The sequence below is a fragment of the Sarcophilus harrisii genome, chromosome 2 (genome assembly GCF_902635505.1).
Source record: "Sarcophilus harrisii chromosome 2, mSarHar1.11, whole genome shotgun sequence".
In the NCBI taxonomy this organism is placed as follows: Eukaryota; Metazoa; Chordata; class Mammalia; order Dasyuromorphia; family Dasyuridae; genus Sarcophilus; species Sarcophilus harrisii.
The window spans coordinates 252376608-252397127 of NC_045427.1; the positions used below are offsets into that span (position 1 = coordinate 252376608).

At 34.7% G+C, this 20520-nt stretch overlaps 1 protein-coding gene across 2 annotated transcripts in view; it reads left to right on the plus strand.

Moving 5' to 3' along the window:
- The first annotated feature begins 1481 nt into the window (after positions 1-1481).
- Positions 1482-20520, plus strand: part of KATNBL1 (katanin regulatory subunit B1 like 1) — a 49783-nt gene continuing 30744 nt past the window's right edge. Inside the window, exon 1 of one of the 2 annotated variants that reach the window (XM_031952022.1) lies at positions 1482-2059. The gene's annotated coding sequence lies outside the window, so the exon portion shown is untranslated. The remainder of the gene's footprint in view (positions 2060-20520) is intronic. The other variant, XM_031952021.1, reaches the window with a different exon arrangement.

Here is a 20520-nt window from a genome sequence, read left to right on the forward strand (position 1 = left end):
CTTTACTCACACAGACACCACCAAAATGCTCTCTCTTCACCTCTTACCTGGACTGTTTTCTAACTGATTCCTTTTCTCAATTTCTATCTCTGTCTTTCTCCTCCACAATCCATTATCCTCCATACAGATGTTAAAGTACTTTCCCTAAAGCACTGGTCTATGTCTCTCTACTCAACAAACACTAATGGCTCCCTCTTGCCTTTAGGAGCAAATACAAAGTCTTCTGTTTATCATTTAAAGTTTCTCATAACCTGTCATCTTCATACTCTACAATCCGGCCCAAATGGTCTTTTTGCTTTTCCTTACATGTGGCATTCTATTTCCCATGTCTTTGCTTCTGTGGAAACTGCTACTGATGCCTGGAATGTACTTACCTCTGCTCAATTATGCTTTTTAAAAATCTCTAATTTTCTTCCAACCTCAACTCAAACATAAGGGCCTATTTCATTCCCCCAGTTGCTAATACTTCTCCTCCCTCACAATTATCCTATGTTTATTTTGTTTAAATTTATATGTGTAGAAGTTGCCTTACTCCCAAAAGAACATAAACTCCATAATGTCAGAGATTGTTTCATTTTTGTCTTTGTATCTCTAGGATGTGCCACAGTGTCTCTCACATATTAGGTGTTTAATAGATACTCTTTGATTAATTGGTGTCCAAAATCAAAATCATTATCTTCCCCTTCCATTCATCTGTACTCTGACTTTCAATTCAATTCAATTCAAGCAATTATTAAACTTCCAACTATATGCAAATAGGCTAAGAAATATAAAGAGAAAAATTTAAAAGTCTCTCCCACCTATAAGTTTGTATTAAGGTTTTATGTCTTTTTTTTGGGGGGGGGGAGGAAGATGTTGCATTCACATTTTAGGTCATTTTCTTACACTGAGATCACTGAAGTATACTTGGAAAGAATTGTCTAAAGTCAACCTGCTGGTAAGGACAGTAGCTGTTAACCCAGGCTATATCCCTATATTTTCTGTTCCCTTATCTGTTTACTCATCTGTTCCCCACTTAAATCACCCCTTTTGAAAGTAAAGATGGTCCTAGTTATAGATGGTTAACTGGTTCAATTCGAGGGAGGGTAGCCAAGTTCACCTTACTCCAAAATAGTTCTGAGAGTTCATTACTATTTTCTGAGACTTAAACAAATTATCTTATTGGCCTCAATTCTCTCCGTTATAAGATAAAGTTGATGGACCAGATGATCTCCTAGCTCTCTTCTAGCACTAAAATAATGTAATTTTTGATGAGTTCTCTCTAGTGATTGAAAGAAATTAAAAAGAATTTCTGCTTATTTCAGGATCTTGTGAAGGGTCAGTTCCATTCAAGGGTTATCACTTTAAAGATGGAGGTCCTTGGTTCAAAACCGATCTCTTACATTTTAGTGTAATCTTGGACAAATCACTGAACTTCTCAACTTTCATTTCCTTATCTGTAAGAAGAGGTATGTGCATTAGAGAGATTGTTAGGTCCTTTCCACCTCTAAATTGACGATCTGTAATCTTCAAGACATTCCCACAATCGGAGCATAGGGAAAATATCTCATCTGTACGAATAGAACAAAAATTGTATTTTGGTGCATTAGCATCATGATATGGAGATCAGAAGGTTGCCACAGGGATTTTAGGGACGGAAAGGATCCATTTGATTGTAAAATCCTTAAGGAAGGAACTGCTTTTTGCCTCTTTTTATTCCCTCACTTAGCATAGAGACTGGGACAAAGTAGAAGCTTAATAAATGTTTATCGAATTGAATACAATTGATACAGGGCTCCCCAGCCCTAGGAGTCAAAAGAACATATCGCCTGCAGTGCGCAAAGGTTACCGCCAGGGAGCGCTGTAGCGGGAAGTGGGATGCTGGAGCTTTTGGGAAATATGGACTCCGCCCTTCCCCTCCATCCGAGGGGCGGGGCGGGAGAGGGTGAGTAGCTATCCCAGCTGGCTGCGCGGCCGCTTTTGAATGGCGCTGCCTGAGGGCCGCACTCTGGGGTTCGCGGAGACGCTCTAGGCTGTTGGGGCTGCTGCTGAAGAGGCGCCGTCGTACCATGAGTCGCCGGTGAGTGACTACTCACCCTCCACCTCTTATCCCTTGCCGTACCCCCTCCGCTCCGCCAGGTTCGGAGACCTCCTCCTGGGCTCTGTGCTGCTCAGCCCGGAGACTGCCGCCTCGCTCCTCCTGGGCCTGACTCCCTCTTCCACGGCGCCGCTTGAGAAGAGGCCGCCGCCCGCTCGCCGCTCCAGGCTCCCTTCCGTCTCGGGAGCGCGAGCGCGGGCCCGTGCGCTTTCCTGGCTTCTTGGTTTGGGGGAGGGGGAGGAGAAGTCGGGGATCGGTGCAGCTGCCGAACCCGTCTCTGCTGCCCTGGGGCGAGGAGTTGTGCCTGCTGGGGCCGGGACCTGGGGCGTACCGGGCGAGGCTGTTGGGCCGCTCCTCAGGCAGCGTTCTGGCTGGGCCAGCGGGGGAGAAACCGAGACCCGCTGTCACATTAATTGATCCTTTGAGTGGAACTGGCTTCTCCTGGGTGTTTAAAAACAACAACAACCAAAAAAAAACAAACCAAAAACTTTTGTGCATCGAAAGGAGAAAGACTAAAGCTGCTTCAGGTTGGCCCTTTAAAGATCATTGAATTTGCAGTAAATGCCTTGTGGCCCACACACTGGATTTCTCTGGGGGCACTTTGGCATCTATTTTTTTTTTTTCTGCTTGTTAAAGTTAAGCTTTTGTTTTGCTAGAGGGAAATTTGGAATAGTTGCATAAAATTTGCTGACTGAGCCTTTGAAAACCCTCATTGTGTATTTTCTGAAAAGTTGTTCTTCTGTTACAGTACTAGGCCATGATATCTTCTTAGGTGACTTAAATATAGAGATAACAAAGAGTTGTTTTGTTTTTCCTTTTCTTGTTGCCCTTTGAAGTTCCTTGAAAACAAGCGTCCAAGCTACTTACTGCGGGATTTAAACACACACACACACACACACACACACACACAGCTTGAAGAGAGATTTATTTTTAAATAATCACAATTTGAACCATTAAAAATGGTCTGAAATAAGTTTTTCATTAATTTAAAACATAATGCCCTGGAATCTTAGACTATATACGTATAATTTAGTAACTTAAAATATTTAACTCAGTTAATTGTTTTAAATTACCAGTATTTCAGTTAAAATATTAAAGAAGTACAAAGGCCCTTAGTAAACAATGCCGAAAAACTCCAATCAGAACTCTAATCTCCAATTGGTGATTTGATTTGAAGGAATTCTCAGAAAGAACATGCATGTGGCTAAGTTGTTCTTTGAAGTCAGGTGCCTCTGTTATTGACAATTCCTGACTTTGTACACTAATCAATGTTATATTGAGAATACTATTGTAATTTCTAAGGTGAATGTAGTTGATAGGGTCCAAATAGGTTAAGAAATGCCATGTATGTATATGTTTGTAGTTTGTAGTTTATGGCTTTCTACCTTTGAGTATGAAATATTATTGTATGTTTTACTAAACAGTTTGTGTATACAAACCAAGCATTGTGATTTCAAGATATGAAAAGTATAGATTATTTTTTGGTTTGGGTTTTTTTTTTTTTTTTGGTCATGACTCTTTTGGCTGTCTGATGACACTTGTGGACCTGACCCCTTTGCAGAATATTTTAAGATACATACAGAAGATAGTATATTGAAATACTTTTATCAGTTTTTTTTTTAAATAACATATGAGTCCCAGGTTAAGAAAAGAATAAAACTTTGCAACCTAATTTTAAATTGAATGTTTAAATATGATTATATGCTGCACAACCATTGGCATGTCTGCTATTTGCCAAATACAATGTTTGGCATCACAAAGAAGCTTAAAGCATGAGACCTTCCTGCAAGGAGTTTATAATCTAAATGTAGAAATAAGACCACTGGACATGAAATAATTAGACAAGTGCTAATCTTAGAAACAGCTGATGAAATGTAAAAGGGGATGAACTTTTTCTTTGAAAGTGGAGTGATAGGACTTTACTTTGGATCCCAGCTCTGCCTTTGTGAACCTACACAACTCTATAATCTATTTGTGTCTGTTTCCTCATCTGTAAAGTGAGGAGACTGATCTAGATCAAAACTTCTTAAACTGTGGATCATGATCCCATATGGGTCACCCTAACTAAAAATTTGACAACAGTAAAAGATAGCAAAAAAGCTACTAAGATTTAATTTTTATATAAAAATAAACAGGCACATCCATCTCATGAATATGCAAATGTGCTTTCATCTTTAATAAATGGTAAAATCATATATGTATATGAAAGAAGTGTTTTAAAATGTTTCTTTATGATTTATCATCAGTAAATGTTTGACTTATATACCTATTCTATATATCTATATACCTACGGGTGGTATCAAATTTTCTTGGATGAAAAGGGATTGTAAATGGAAAAAGTGTAAGAAGCCCTGGCCTAGATGACCTTTAGAGGTCCTTTCCATAAGTTGGATTCATGGGTAGCACTTGAGAAACGTGTAGCATGTGAGTTGAACCTAGAGTGATAGATTGGAATTAATGAGAAGTTTAGGAATGGACAGAATAAATAAAAGTTCTAAGAATGAATAAATAGAATATATGGAAATTGCACTTATTTTTAAGGAAAAGGAACTTAAATGATCATCTGTTTCACTCTGTTGTTTTATAATTAGGAAACAGAGGATTAGAGAAGAAAAGGTCTTGGAGGTACTATGTACCCATGTTTGACAGTGCTCTTTCCTTTACAAAACATTAGGGTTGAGCCCTAAAAGCTAGACAGATGTTTTGAGTCAAAATATTATAGGCAATAGGGTATAGATTCAAGAGTAGTAAAGAGTGATAAAAGTGATATTTTAGGAAAATTATTCTGACCCTAATAGTCACGATACTGAGGGGTAGGAAATAAGTGGCAGGCTAGATTTGAAGTGACAAGATACTAAGGTGGTAGCAATGTCATTAGAAAATAATCCATGAGATATTTTTGAAAGAAGAAATGACAGAAATGGGTGACATATTGCTGATAGAAGATAAAGAGCTGAATGACTAAAATTTTTTTCTGAAAAAGTTAAAGAATATTACAACCTTGAACAAAAAGATTTTACCATGGTGCCTTTATTAAGTTTCCAGGGAAACCTCAAAGATTTTTAGCTCTTTGTGAATTATTCAAGACATTTATAACTAAATAAGGAAGGAAACGATCATTCAAGTGTCTGCTATATGCCAGGCACTATGCTAAGTGCTTTGTAAGTAGTAACTCATTTAGATTACTACAACCCGGGGAGCTAGGTTCTATCATTAGCTTCTTCATTTGGCTGTTGAAGAAACTGAAATAAATAAAGATTAAGTGACTTGCTTAGGAGCACATCTCTGATAACTGTCTGAGATCAAATTTGAACTCAGGTCTTCCAGAGGTGCCTGACCCTGTTCTCTATTCACCGCCAGTAGCGCATAGATAACATTGCAATATATTAAAAGAATAAGTAATTATTTAGATCAAATTTCCCCCCTGAAAATTACATTTTTAAAATTAGTATTTCTTTTGTTCCCATATAAAGTGTATGAGTTTTTTTGCTTTTGTTTTATTTAATTCATTCTTCCAAGCCTTTTCATTTAAAGAGCTTTCTTTTTTCTTTATTTTTTTTCTTGCAAATATGCTTACATATATTAGATTCTAGTTTCTTTGCTTTGATTAAAGAAAAAAAAATCTAAAAATATTTTTGAATGCCTTAATTTGATCATGTGAGAACGGAATGTAATTGTTTTATAGTATTTCTTTTAATGATTCTGAAGCTTATATCCTTTGATTAAATTTTCCAACATATATCACATTAGCATATTTAATTATTAGTTTTAGCACTTAAGGAATATAGATTTTTATTGGAAAATAGTTAGATTGAGGTTTGGGCAAGTGAAATTGTTTTTCCTTTTAAAAAAGGAAACAGCAAATCATAAATCTGATCTAAATTTATATTTTTTTTGTAATAAGTCAAAGATTCTATACTCTTAAAAGGTCTTCAAAATGTGTTTAAAATTGATGGATTATTTTTCAAAGCATGATTTGAATCACTTAAATTGATATGGCAGTTAATTTTCCTGAAAGACACCGTTTATATAGTCTGTATTTTTTCTTTTACCTTTGTTTTCACTATTCTGTCATTACTTCATTTAAATTTTTACTCTAAGAAGGGCAGAATAAGTTTATCTTTGGGCTAGGCCACTATTCAAAACATCAAGATCTTGCAAATAAAGTTCTTAGTGGGAGAGTGGAACCTAGAAGAATTGTTCTGGCCCTCCCTGGTCCCTTTCTTTCTCCCCTAGACCCCCCAAAAAATCTGCTTCTCAGTGAGAAATTATCCCATTTTTGACAGAATTTTGGCATCTTTGTGTCAAATCTCTTTTCTCCCCTAGCTCAGAGCTCTCCTCCATTAGCCTAAGTGCTTAATTGTGCATTTTCTAGATGTTATAACGGAAATATCCTCAGATTTTTGATTTATGGGTTTTAGAGTCAAATGGCATTTCAATAGTGTCTAAAGATCCTTTCTTTAAAAAATGAGGAATGCTTGGGCAAAAGAAGGAAAAAAAGGATTGTAAGTTGCAGTTTTCTTTTTTTTTTTAATTCTACATTTCACAAGATTAATGCTGTGTTAAAGAGATTATTAGAATATAGGGAATAAATTAAAAGGGAGACCGAAAGAAAAAAAACAAGCATTTATATAGTGCTTACTACTTTCTAGGCACTGTGCTAACCACTTTTACAAATATTATCTCTTGATTTATTTATAAATGTCTTTATATCAGTGTTGCCCAAACTAATTTGGTCATAAAACTTTTTTTTTTTTACTTAAAATACATTGATATAGGAACATGGTCAACTTTGAGGAAAAAGGAGGAGAATTAAGGAAATTTGGAGATAGCATAGAAAAAATAAGCCTTTTCTCACATCTCAAATTACAGTACGTAATATTTTGTTGTTAAATATATATAACAACCTCTTGTTATGATTAAGATCAGATATCTAGTATATTAAAAGTTAAATATTATTATTATATACATTGTTTCATGGAACCCCTCATCACATGAATTGAGTTTCAAACTAGTTCCTCATAGAAATTTGAAAGGCCTTGCTGGGGACCAGGGACCAGTGTCTATATTTAGTCTTGGGAAAGAATGCAAAGGTCAGCTACCAAGTTTTAGTACCTTTTGGTAGCTTTTGTAAAAGCTAGATGAAAGACTAAAGCCATGTATAGCTTTTATCTGTTTGTTTTTGTTTTTTTTGTAGCTGTTAAAAAAAAAAAAACTTTATTAATTTTTTTGTTTACTTCCACACTGAATTTGGCATTATTGTAATAGGTTTTTTTAAGCCATAACTTAAAATAATTTTTACTGCTTTAAATAAAAAGAATAACTTTTTTTTTTTTTTTTTTTTTTTTTTTGGCTGAGGCAGTTGGTATTAAGTGATTTTCCCAGAGTCATACAACTAGGCAGTGTTAGTGTCTGAGACCAGATTTTGAACTTAGATCCTCCTGACTTCAGGGCTGATGCTCTACCAGCTGAGCCACTTAGCTGCCTCAGAATAACTTTCTAAAAAGAATTACAAGAACAACAAAAACCCAGTCTACTCCCAGAGCATATAATGTATTCTGAGAGAAGCAAAGCTAAATCAACAAGCATTATTAAGTGCTAAGCACTGCTAAACTTTGGGGATACAACCCCCACCCCCAAATAATACCAACTCTCCAGTCTTAAAAGCAGAGACAATTTGCTAACAGCTGTGTACAAACAAGGCACACAGGGGATAAACTAGAGATATAAACTGAGGGAAGTGACCAGTATCAGGAGGGATTGAGAAAGCCTTCTGTAAAAGATGGGATTTTATTAGAAATTTAAAGAAAGCCAAGAAATACTCTAGCTGGAAATGAGGGAGAGGATTTCAGGCATAGAAGACAGTCAGATAAAAGTGCACTGAGTTGGGAATGTTGAATGGGAGAACATGGGAAGGCAAGTGTCACTGGGAGTAATGAAAGAAGACTGGACAGGGAGGAAGGGGCCAGGTTACAAAGGGTTTTGAATGTCATACACATGAGGAAGGAAGGCCAACCAGCAGACTTTAGCAGTAGACCAGAAATGAGGTGATAGGAATTTATATCAGGATGGTAACTGGAAATTGGGACACAAAGGAGATGTTGTAAAGGTAGAATCAACAGCACTTGGCAACAGATTGGTTGAGGGTGAGGGGTGGAATGAGAGGGAGTTTGGAGTTGAGGATGACATCCAGTTTGAGAGCCTGAGTGACTGGGAGGATGGTGGAGCCACTGATGGTATTGGGAAAACTAGGAAGAAAGGAGGGTTTGAGGGGAAAGATAATGAGTTCTCTTTTAGACATGTTGAATTTAAGATGTTAAATCAGACAGCTAATTTGTGATGTCCAATGAACAGTTGGAGATGAGTCTAGAGGTATGGAGATCTGCCAAAGGCTGAATAAATATATTTGAGAATGATTAGAAGATGGAGAGCTATAGGAAGAGACCATTTTACAATATAAAGGGAATTACATATGAGTGAAATGTAACTAGTTTAGTTGAGTTTGATTTGAATGGAGAGCTATGTAAAGAGCAGTATGTAGTCCAGCAGGTTGAAGCCAGATTATGGAGGATCTTCATTGTCAGTGGGGAGACAATGAAGATTTTTTGAGCAGGAAATTGATATGGTTAGACCTGTGCATTGGAGTTATTATGGCATCAATCTAAAGGTTGGATTACAGAAAGGGGAGAGGCTAGAAGAAAGGAGCACATTTAGCAGGCTATTATCTAAGTTTAGTTTAATTTAGAGGTAATGAAATACTGAACTCAGTTGCTTATAATGGAAGTGGGAAAGGAGAGAATGGATATGAGAAGTATTAGAGGAGGGAGATGGATAGCAATTGGTTGCTGCTTGGATATAGGAGAGGAAGCTTTAAGGAGGAGAGAAGTGGAACATGATAGCTAGTATTTATATGGAGCTTTAATGTTGGCAAAACACTTTACATACATATTATTTTGTGCTTATGACAATTCTGAGAAGTCCCCATTTTGCAGTTGAAGAAACTGAGAAAGACCAAGGCCAAATGACTTGACTTGTACAATTAATAATTGTCCAAGTGTACATGAACTGATGTTAAGTGAAATGAGCAGAACAAGGAGATCATTATACACTTCAATAACAATATGAGGATCAGTTCTGATGGACATGGCTCTCTTCAACAGTGAGAGGATCCAGATCAGTTCCAATGGATCTGTAATGAACAGAACCAGCTACACCCAGAGAAAGAACACTGGGAAATGAGTATGGACCACAACATAACATTTCCACTCTTTCTGTTACTGTTTGCTTGCATTTGTTTTTTTCTTCTCAGGTTATTTTTATCTTCTTTCTAAATCCAATCTTTTCTGTGCAACAAGATAACTGTATAAATATGTATGCATATGTTGGATTTAACATATACTTTTAACTTATTTAACATGTATGGGACTACCTGCCATCTAGGGGAGGAGGTGGGGGGAAGGAGGAGAAAAGTTGGAACAGAAGTTTTTGTAAAGGTCAGTGTTGAAAAATTACCCCTATATATGTTTTGTATATAAGAAGCTATAATAAAAAATTAAATTTAAAAAAAAATTTTAAAATTGTCCAAGTATGGATTTAAACTCCAGATTTCTTGACTTTAGCTCCAGACATTTAACCACTTAGTTGCCTCTGAAGAGCATGGATGACTGACAGAACTGTCTTTGGTACCATCAACAGAGATAGGGAAATTGGAAGTATGTTTTGACAAGATGAGTTCAGTTTGGGAAATAATGAATTTGAGGTCATGGAAGGACTGTCTAGGTAGTTGGAAATGAAAGTGTGGAACTCAAGATTAAATCTAGAGATACAGAATTGCGATTCTTTTATTTAGAGGTGGTAATTGAAACCATGCAAAATGAATTAAGTCTTTATGGGACTTGAAATTGAATGTTGCCTTTAAGATTTGACAGCTCTGTGATCTGTCAGAACTTCAGTTTTCTCATGTAACAGGAATAATATAAGAACATTTTCTTTGGTAGGTGCTGAAAGTGCTTTTTAAAGTGTTTCATAAATATAAATTATTTATCTTTTCATTGGAGATAAGGTCATTGCGCTAAAGGGACAGTGAAATTAGAATGAAATTTTGTGTTTGAGTAGAGTAATTCCTGCAGTGAAGCTGTTGGGGAATAAAGAGATGAATAACAAAGGATTTTCTTGTATCCTTGAGGGCTCGTTTGAGATTAAATGGGATAACCTTGTGTAATAGATCCAATTAGGTTCATTTTATGACTTTTTGATATAGTCTGTTGTAGGAGTAGAGATGTCTGATGGTATGAGTTATCTCTTGTTGGAGATTGAGTGGGAATAGCAGAGGAATGAGACAGTATGTGATTTGAAGAATAAAAAGCAACATTAAGGAAGTTAGTTATTGAGTGAGATTTGGGTTGGACAAAAAAATCTCAAACAGGAATGTTAGGGCTCAATGAAAGAGGGAGGGATCAAGAAATTAGAGGTATGGTGAGAATAAAAATCAGTTTAGAAAAAAGTAAGCCCTGTGAGTGGGTAAAAGAATGAGAAAATGTAGAAAGAGAATTTTGAAAAGCTTGAGATCCTAGAGGGGGAATAGTTTTGCTGGTGAAGTTCCAGAACTATACTTATCCAGTGGGCACAGCAGTAAAGTACAGGTGGTGGCTCCTAGATTTGAAGAGTTGGAGAAACTTAAATGTACATGATTATTTGTGTTTGTTTCTTATATCCTTTATATATTTAAGCTTCAGGAGATAAAGGAGCTTATTTAAATTTTGTATCTCTCAAAATCTAACAGTGCTCAGCACACAACAGGTATTTAATCTTTGTTGAGTTTAATTGGATATAAAAGAGTCACGTCACAAATAAATTTCTAGATTTTTAAAAATTTTCACAAAATAGGAAAATTTGAAGTTATTTGTATACAATGTTAAGTTGGCTTGATTAAATTTCCTTTGGATCTAGTAAGTTCCCAAGGGTAGGAGGCAAAAAGATTTATATTTTAAAAATTGCATGAAAAAGTACTTTTTTGGTCAAAATCTTTTTTTTGTTTGTTTTGTTTTTATTTTCAAAACATATGCACGAAAAATGTTTGTGGCAGCCCTTTTTGTAGTAGCTAGAAACTGGAAACTGAATGGATGCCCATCAATTGGAGAATGGCTGAATAAATTGTGGTATGTGAATGTTATGGAATATTATTGTTCTGTAAGAAACGATTAGCAGGATGATTTCAGAGAAGCCTGGAGAGACTTACATGAATTGAAGCTAAGTGAAATGAGCAAAACCAGGAGATCATTATACATGGCAATAAGACGACTATATGATGTTCAGTTCTGATGGATGTGGCTGTCTTCAACAATGAGATGATTCAAACCAGTTCCAATTGTTTAGTAATGAAGAGAGTCAGCTACACCTGGAGAAAGAACTATGGGAATGAGTGTGGACCACAACATCGCATTTCTATTCTTTCAGTTATTGTTTGCTTGCATTTTTGTTTTCCTTCTCAGGTTTTTTTTTCTTTCTTTCTAGATCCGATTTTTCTTGTGCAGCAAGATAACTGTATAAATATGTATACATATATTAGATTCAACATATACTTTTAACATATTTAGCATGTATTGGACTGTCTGCCATCTAGGGGAGGGAAATGAGGGGAAGGAGAGGAATAGTGGTAACAGAAGATTTTGCAAGGGTCAATGTTGAAAAATTACCCATGCATATGTTGTTATATGTAAACAAAATATATTTTTCACATTGGAAATGCTCATAGCCAAGTAGGTGGAAGGAAGAACAGTCCTTGAAGGCATTAGTAAAAAATAGACTTGACTGATAGCACTTCAGAAGTCATGGATTCTTGTCCTAAATTTTTCACTTGTCTGCTTCTGTAGGGGATGTTGGGCAATTCATTTAAATGTCTGTAGGAATTACTTTTTTCATATTTAAACTGATTTGAACTATAAGATTTATCTAAGACCCCTTTAAGATCTATGTTTCTAAGGCTTTAGGACCACATTTTGACTCTAGTGGAAAACCTCATTTTACAAAAGATTTTTTCCTCTGTTTTTTGTAGATGTCTTTTTTTCTCTCACATGCATAAGAAAGACTGAAAAATCAGGCAATAACAATAACTTTATTTTGAGAATCAGTCTGAATTAGAAATGCTAGGATTCAGATCCTTCCCCTGACATAGCTTAGCTGTGTGACCAGTTGCCCTGGACAAGTTATTGATCTGTGTTGTTGAAGGACTTCTACCCTTTATTTTCTTTTTTTTCCCCTTTATGAATAAATTCACAGGTATTGTTGTTTAAAAAAAAAAAAAAGCAATGCTTTATATCTCTCTCATTTCAGCAATCTAAAGCACTCTTTTAGATAAGAGTTATTTTCATTTCTCCTCTCTTGATATGAAAAGGAGGCACACTATACAGTGATTACTTTTATCCTTTCATTAAAAATTGCCCCCCCCTTAGGATTAGGAAAAGAATGGAGAAAAGAAAATAACTCGCATGTAAGAGTGCTTTAGACTGATTCTTAGACAATTAGAGAATGTTTAAACAAATTCTGATTATATAATTATTATTGTACCTTTAAGAAATGATGAAAGGTGATTGAAGAGAATCCTGGGTAACATGAACTAATTCAGAGTGAAGTAAGGAAAACCAGGAGAACAATTTAAACATGAATAACAACTTCATAAAGAAAACAACTTTGAAAGGCTTAAGACCTGTTTATTCAAGGCTATGACCTAATATGTTTACAAAGGACCTATAGAAGTATTTTACCACCCAGCAGAGACATGATGGACACAAAGTATAAAGACATACATTTTTGGACTTGGCCACTGTGTAGATTTATTTTATTGGCCTAAGCCACCCATCTCTCCTTTCCCACCTTGCTACATTCCTTCTGACTTCTCTTTATGTCCCCATATCTTCTCAATACACCTCCTTCTCTTTTTACCCTTTTGTGTATGTCTTCCTATATAAATTGTGATCTCCTTGAAAGCAGGTACTAGATTTTTGGTTTTGGGTTTGGGTTTTTTTTTTTGTTTTGTTTTGTTTTGTTTTGTTTTTGTATTGTTTTGTTTTTTGTATTTATTTCCTCAGCACTCGGCACAGTGCCTGGCATGTAATAAGTGCTTCTTATCATTTTTATGTGAGAAAAATTCCCCATTCTATCTCTCCCTTGCCCTTTCTCCCAGCACATCCCTATTTCTTACCCCTTCATTTTTTTTTTTTTAAATCATCACAGTATAATCAACTCATACCCACGTCCTTTGTATTTGTAGACTCTTAACCATATTACTAATGATAAAATTTTGGGGTGTTAAAGGTATCATCTTGCCATATAGGAATGTAAATAGTTTAACTTTACTTTTGTTTATTTTTTTATGTTTAATCTTAAGGCTTCTCATGAGTCTTCTGTTTGAATGTCAGATATTCCATTCAACTCATCTTTTTGTCAGGAATGCTTGAAAGTTGTCTATTTCATTAAATGTTTATTTTCTCTCCTGAAGAATTTTACTTAGTTTCTATATAGGCTATTCTTGATTGTAATTCCAACTTTTTGCCTTCCAGAATTTTATATTCCAATTGTCTCCTTTAACAAGGTAAGGTGCGTTAAATCTTGTGTGATCCTGACTGTCTTCACAGAATCTGAACATTTTCTTTCTGGCTGTTTGCACTTTTTTGCCCTTAACCTGGGAGTCAGTCTGGAATTTGATTTAATATTCCTGAGAATCTTTATTTGGTGATCTCTTTCTGGAGGTTATTGACAGATTCTTTCAATTTCTGTTTTTACCTTCTAGATCTAAGATGTTAGGTCAATTTTCCTTGATAATTTGAAGAAATATGATGTCTAGGCTTTTTCTTTAATTATGGCTTTTAGATAGTCCAATAATTCTTAAATTCTTTCTTATTGATCTATTTTCCAGAGCATTTTGGTTTTCCAGTGATATAGTTCACATTTTCTTCATTCTTTTGCCTTTGTTTTATTGTTTCTTGATGTCTTATGGAGTCATTAACCTCCACTTGCCCAATTTTAATTTTTAAGGAATTATTAAGGAGCTTTTATACCTCTTTCTATTCAATTTCTGCTTTTTAAAGGACTTCTTTTCTTCAGTGAATTTTTGTGCCTCTTTTACTATTACTATTAGGCAAATTCTCTTTTTTTAAGGTATTATTTTCTTCAGTATTTTTTGGTGCTTTTTTCAAGGTTTTTTGTTTGTTTTTTTTTTCATAACTTCCTTGCATCACTCTCCTATCTTTTCCCAAATTTTCTTTTAACACTTATCTTTTTTCTTTAACTATTCAAGGAATTCATTTTGAATTTGTGTCCAATTAGCATTTTTCTTTGAGACTTTGCTTATAACTTTTTTCATACTATTATCTTCTTTTTGAGTTTGTGATTTAGGCTTCCCTTTCACCACAGTAGCTTTTTGTGGTGGTTCATTTTTCCATCCTGTTTCTTGACTTTGCTTGTTTTGTTTATGTTGGATTCTGCTGACCTTAGAGTGAAGAGGAACTGTTTCAAGCGTCAGGCTTTTTCATCCTGCTGTTTTCAGAGCTAATTCTGGGGATCTGCAAGGTTTTTTGTGTTTCCAAAGGAGTATGATCCAGGGAGAAATGTAATCACTACTCTTCTGGTCTGCACTCTGGTCTTCATCCAGAAAGAGCCCCTGCTTCTCCCAAACACAATTAACAGAATTCTTGACTCTGAGACTATGACCAAATATCCTTTGCTCTTCTGCAACAAGTGCTGGTGCTTCTCTCTGCCCTGACACTATGACCCAGAACTGATTATAAGTAATAGAGTTGCCAAACAGTACCTGCAAAAGATTCTCTGTGATCTGTTTCTGACTAATCACCTGACCTACCATCTTTGGGTTGAGAGCTTCTGAAGCTGCTGCTTCTATTCTGGCCTCCTCTGAAGCTGCTGCTTCTATTCTGGCCTCCTCTGAAATCCACCATTGTCGTCCTGTTGGCCTTTGATGTGCGTGCCCCCAAGTTAGTGTTACAACCCTCTCGAGTTATCTTAGGCAGGGAAACTGTCTTCTGACTTTTTTTTTATTCTGCTGCTCCAGAATTTGTTTTGAGCAGTGTTTTGGGGGGCTTTTTTATTTTGAGAACTTATTTTACATTTTTAAAGAGTTTGGAGTGAGAAAGAGGGTCCGTGACATAGAAAATAGTATAACTGTAACTGAAGTCATGCTGGGAGGGAGCGGATTCCAAAGAGAAGATTGTGGAGGTAGCTGCTGAACCATTTAGGAACAGCAAAAACTAATATAGAACTAAAAGTTGAAGGTCTAAAAGAAATATGCTCTCCTTCATATATGAAGATACATGTACACACACACACAAACACACACCAATCCCTATATTGCACAAACTCACATACACCTATCCCTTTTATTTGGAATTGCACCAAAATTTTTGGTTCCTAAGACCAATGGATGATTATCCTTTAAAAGTGAGAAAGCTATGGGGTTTAATCATGGGGTCAAGAATTAGCAGTTCTTTCTCCGGCATATAAGGAATTTAAACTCCTCCTATGTTGAGGACCCTACAGTTATAACTTTGCTAGTCATGGTTCCTACTAAATGACTTATTTGCAGAAGGTCACACAAATAATGTGTGATGGTTTCTTATTCTTTAAAATTCTTGTCCATGTCTTCTTGTAATTTCCAAGTATCCTTACCCAAGAAATGTGCAGATCTTTTTCTAGTTCTTTTTACTTTTAGAAATTATCAGTGTAGTACAAAGGCTATTATGTCGCATCTCTAATTCTTATTTCAGGCAACCTCGTTTGCCATTTGTAAAAATCCTTAAAGTAATACTTTTGCAAATTTATCCTTGATAATATGTTGTCTTACACATATATGATTCCCTGCCATACTTTATTTTAAAATTTTATTTAATTTAAAAATTTTGATAAAGTTTATTAATAGTAATATTCTAATGAGAACAAAGAAGTAGAAGTTTCCTCAGCAAGGTTCTACTTGAAATGTCTTTTCTAATATTTTATGCTTAAAGCTCTCTTTTTGTAACATCCCTCCCATTAGCTGCCAGTGATTAGCATCCCAATTTATTTAACAATAATCAATTAGCTTCTACAAGGGGATATTTACTGCCAAGGTTTATTAGGATGGTAACCCTCAAAAACCTAGAGGTACATTCTCCTCTGTATCACTGCCATTGCAGTGGAGAGCAGGCAGATTTCAGTTTCTACATAATGCTTAACCCACCAAGTTTATTTGCAAATGCAGTATGGCTAATGAGTGGATGAGTTTGTATCTCAGCTTATTGCTGGACTTGACATGGGAGGCCACTTGGGATTTGGTTCCTTGCTACCACTCCTCCAACAAATTCCAGAATGGATTCCACTCCCAGACTACTGGTAGCTTGCTCTCCTGAACTATGGTTATAACTATTTCCAATCTCCTTCATCTAAAAGCCAGAAAATATAAGGGAAACAGAAACAGCCATGACACCATTATGTGTAAAAGTTGCAAGGTCCTTATGGGGAGATAGACCCAAGACGTCTTTATCTGAACTTTAGTGCTTGCATCCTTACTTTGAATATTGTCAGGCAGAAGCTATGAAGAACTCACCATATATCTTTGCCATTGTCTCTTTGTTGCTCATAGTTTTGATTCTTCTGAGATAAAGATTTTCTATCATTTTACCACTTTATTGAATATATTGCTTGACTGGGAGATGATTAGTGAGGAGAGGGCTTCTTTCCATTTTATTGATGTCTTTTGTTTTTACATTATAAACATTTATAGATGACTCCTATTAAGTCTCTCATAACAAAACAAAAATAATTAAATAAAACTAGTAACCTCTGAAAGTTTGTGCAACATTTCACAATAGCCTTTTCACCTCTATAAAGAACATCATGAGAGTCAAGTCCATTATATAACTTGCTGGAAACCTGATAAATCATAGAGGGAAGGAACATGATTTCTAGTTCCAGGTTTAGTGCAAATTATCTTTGTAACCTTAGATAAGTCATTTGACTACAGCAACCTCAATTTCCTTACTTGTAAAATGAAGATGTTTGGCTAGTTAACCTTTAAGATTGTCTGAGTTCTATTATTCTGAGGCATTTTATAATTTAGCATTGGTTTGATGTGACTTTAGTGAACTGTGGCTGTTCTCTGAGTGTTTTTTTTCCTTAATGTTCACAAGTCTCTAGTTTAATATTTAATTCTAGAATTTTGCTAGGGCTGGAGGCTGTTCTTATTTATCTGTACTTATTAGAATATTTTTCCTCTTCCAAAAGTCGCATTAATATTTTCCTTTATAGAGTGTTTTGTGATCTTTTTCTTTGTGATTTCTCAAAGATAATTGACAACACTGCCATCTGCATATCTATTATTTCAGAATCATATAATATAATTTGCCTGAGACTGGAAACCTAAACTCATTTAAATTCAGATCTCATTCTATTTGCTAATCATTTTATGTGCATTATTGTTTGCATTGAGAGAGAAAATAATATGTAACATATCTTCTTTAAGAATAAGTTTATCCCTTCCTTGGTCTTACTCTAAGCCTAAAAAAAGCCTTTTTGTTACCTTTAGTATCTTTTTCCCCCAAGGCTAAGCCTTCCTGACACCCTTCTAAAATTTTGTAGTATTCCTTTGTGTTTGTCTTTCATATTGTTACTCACTTTTTCATATTTAGTGGATTTTTAGCCTTTTCACAATCTTAGTTCATAGGAGAAAGCCAATGTACAAATATATTTGTGTTTCTAACTATCTTATTTTTATTGATATTTTTTGTCTTATCACCATCTTCATTTCCAAACACATCTTCCCCTGTCCTGTAAGCTCTCTCTTGTAACAGAAGTTTTTAATAAGAGGAAAAAAGATAACAGCAAAATTATCAGTCTGGTCTGACAGTAAATGTAATATTCTACATCTATGTTCATTCATTTCTTCATAATAGGGGGAAAAGATACATTCTTGTAACTCCTTTTTGGAGCCAAGCTTGTCTTTATAATTTAACAACATTCTTTTAGAAATTTTATTCTTTCCATTGTCGTTATTTCTATCATTTTCCTGGTTCTGCTTATTTTATGATTTCATATACATCTTTCCGTTCTTCTATGAATTCTTCACATTTATTATTTCTTAAAGTACAGTGGTATTCGATTATATTAAATCACTACAATGTTTAGTTGTTCCCTAATTCCTGGGCATCTAATGCAGGAAGATTAAATTATTTGTCTAAGCCTCATAAAAGGTACCACTAAGAATATTCAGATGTGTTGAGGAACTTTGTTTTTAACCACCTTGGGATATACTAGTGGGGTGTTTGAAACTTTGGTTTTTAGATATCTTAAGCACTTTTAAAAAAGTGTAATTCCATATTACTTTGCAAAATGCTTGAACTAATTTCCAACTATATCATCAGTAAATTAATGTGCCTGTCTTTCCACAGCTTGTCCAACATTGCCTATCAATTGTTATTTTTGCCAATTTGCTAGATGGAGTATAAAAGCTCAGTGTTGTTTTAATTTGCATTTCTCTTATTGGCAGTTTGGAGCAATCTTTCATATGGTTGATAATAATTTGTGACAGAGTTTTTTATTCATGTCTTTTGATCACTTAACTGTCAAGAATGGTTCTTACTCTTTCATATTTGTGTTTCCTATTTACCTTGAATATCAGATTTTTTTTTACCCCTATGAGGCAATTGGGGTTAAGTGATTTGCCAAGGGTCACACAGCTAGGAAGTATTAAGTGTCTGAAGTCACATTTGAACTCAGGTCCTCCTTGACTTCAAGGCTGGTGCTCTATCTACTGTGCTACCTAGCTGCCCCAATATCAGATCCTTTTTAGAGATATTTGATAGAAATATTTTCCCCTTATTTGATGCTTTCCTAATAGTATTGATTTAATTTACGGAAAAACTTGTCTGTTTGATATAATCAAAATTATTTTGTCTTTTGTCATCACCCTTATTCCCTGTTTGGTTAAGAACTCTCCCCTTAGCCAGAGATATGAAAAGACCCTGATTTCATTCTCTCTCTCCCTTTTTTTTTTTTTTTTTTTTTTTTGGATAATATTCAGGTCTCATCCATTTTTACTCATTGTGGTATGTGATGTAAAATAGTGATGACAAAATCAAATAGAAATAGGGCTGTAAAACTACATAAGAATCCCTGTATGCTGAATATTGACTTAAGACATTTTATTTTTCTTTATTTTGTTAAAGCTGCATTCCCAGTAATATGACCTCTCAAAGATACTGATCTAAATTCCGTTTCTGCTAAATTGCTTTTAAGTTATCAAAGCAATTTTTGTGTAATACACATTTCTCTAAGTATTTGTCATTTTGAGATTTATTGTACACTAGATTATTGATTTCTACTGTTTCTGATTCTTTACATAGACTGTTTCACAGACCTACTTGTTAACTTTTTAATCAGTACCAAATAATTTTGTTTATTATTTTATAATTTGAAGTCTCAAAGTGCTATTTATTTTTATTTGTCCATTATTTTTCTTGAACTCAAAGACTTATTGGCCCATCAGATGTATTTTTATTGTTTTATCTTGTTCTATAAAAAAGGAGCTTTTTGATATATATATCAAATATTTGATATATCAATATATTTGATATATCACTAAATCTATAAATTAATTTAGGTAGTATTGGTTTTTACCATATTGGCTGGGCCCAACATTGAGTACTAGATAGCCTTCCAATAAAATAATTTTTAAAAGATTACCTTATATTTATATTTCCACAAGGCAAGTGTGCATTGATAAATTGACTCTCAAATATTTATTTCCTTGTAGTAGATTTCCCTTCTGTTATTTTTCTTACTACTATATTATATTACATTATTATCTTCTGTAATCACTGATCTTCTAATAGTCAAATCCAATGATCTTTTCTATTGCTATTCAACATTTGTGGCCTCTGCAACATTTTACACTCTGGATCATCTCCTATATTCCCTTTTGTCTCTGATTTTTTATGATACTGTCTCTCTTGGTTTTCTTTCTACCTGTTTGGCCACTTTTTTCTTTGCTAGATCATCATTTATGTCACAGTTCCTAAGGATATACCTCAGAATTTTGCCTTTGATTCTTCTCTCTCTCTCTCTCTCTCTCTCTCTCTCTCTCTCTCTCTCTCTCTTTTGGTGATCTCATTAACTAAAGTGGGTTCAATTATCTCTGAAATGATTCCCAGATCTATATAACCATCTTATTCTCTTTCCTGAACTCAAGTCATATATCACCAACAGTTTATTAGAAGTTTCCCACTGATTTAGAGTCTAAAAATTTGGAAGAATCAGTGGTGGAATAATGTAAATTAGATCAATCAAATTTTTATGAACTTTTTTAAAGATAAAAAGATTGCTGATTTGGGGTGAAATGAATAATACTTAATAATGACAAACTTTATTCCAATTCTTTTTTTTTTTTTAATTAATTATAAGAA